This window comes from Moschus berezovskii, chromosome 17 (assembly GCF_049115385.1).
Source record: "Moschus berezovskii isolate FMDL1 chromosome 17, NW_MosBer_1.0, whole genome shotgun sequence".
NCBI lineage: Eukaryota > Metazoa > Chordata > Mammalia > Artiodactyla > Moschidae > Moschus > Moschus berezovskii.
The window spans coordinates 63941762-63942640 of record NC_142476.1 but is presented as its reverse complement, the minus strand read 5'-3'; positions in this window follow the sequence as shown (position 1 = coordinate 63942640).

Genomic DNA, 879 nt, shown 5'->3' with positions numbered 1-879 from the left:
CCCGACCCCGCCCTCCCCTCGCCCCGCCCCTCTGGTCAGCCTTCCCAGGGTTCCTATTGGCTCGTCGGCCTTTTGAATCATGCCCAGCGCTGTCGATTCGTCACGAGACGTGGCGCGTCCGCCCCGCCCCGCCCCGCCCCGCCGAGCTGCCTGACCAGTTCTTCGTGTGGCAGCTCTCGGAGCATCAGCGCCTGGCTCGGGCTAAGAAGGCTGTGTTTGCCCCGGCCTTATCTCAGCCGCCAGACCCACGGACCGCTCGCTCTCCCCGCCCTTTCCCTCCCGGCACTCGCGCCACTGTTGCCTGGGAACTTGATGTGTGAAGTAGTTTGGCGAAAGAGATCGTAAAAAGCTGTAAAGAAAATAAATTTGCATAACGATCGCTAAAGATCAACTTTCCGAGGCCGAAAGTACTTCTTGCTGAAACACTATTAGTGCTCTCCTTACTGTGTTTAAAAAAAAAAAAAGCCTCTGGAAACCTTCCAGACAAGCAGTGGCTCGGAAGACAATCTGAGGTTCCTTTGTCTTGGCAATGGCTGCATCTCGGTAGAAACTGATCTGGACGGTAGCTTGGGGGCAGTGGGGCCAGTGGGTGGATGTGGGGGTTGGAAAAGAATGTCCAGGGGTTCCCTACAGCTCACATCGTTTCTAGGACTGCTGCTGTAAGGAAGGTGATCAACATTACGGGGAGGTCCTGCAGAGATAGAGTAGAAAATACTCACCAACGTGCGGCATCGAACAGAAAGTTCTGTCCGTGTACGCTGAGATACCACTTGATCTGCACATCCGCAAGTCTAGTTTTACTTGGCCTCCAGAATGCTGAATCATTACACTGTTGACGACGAATCTGTTATGGATCCTAAACTTTTTTTTCTCTCCAAG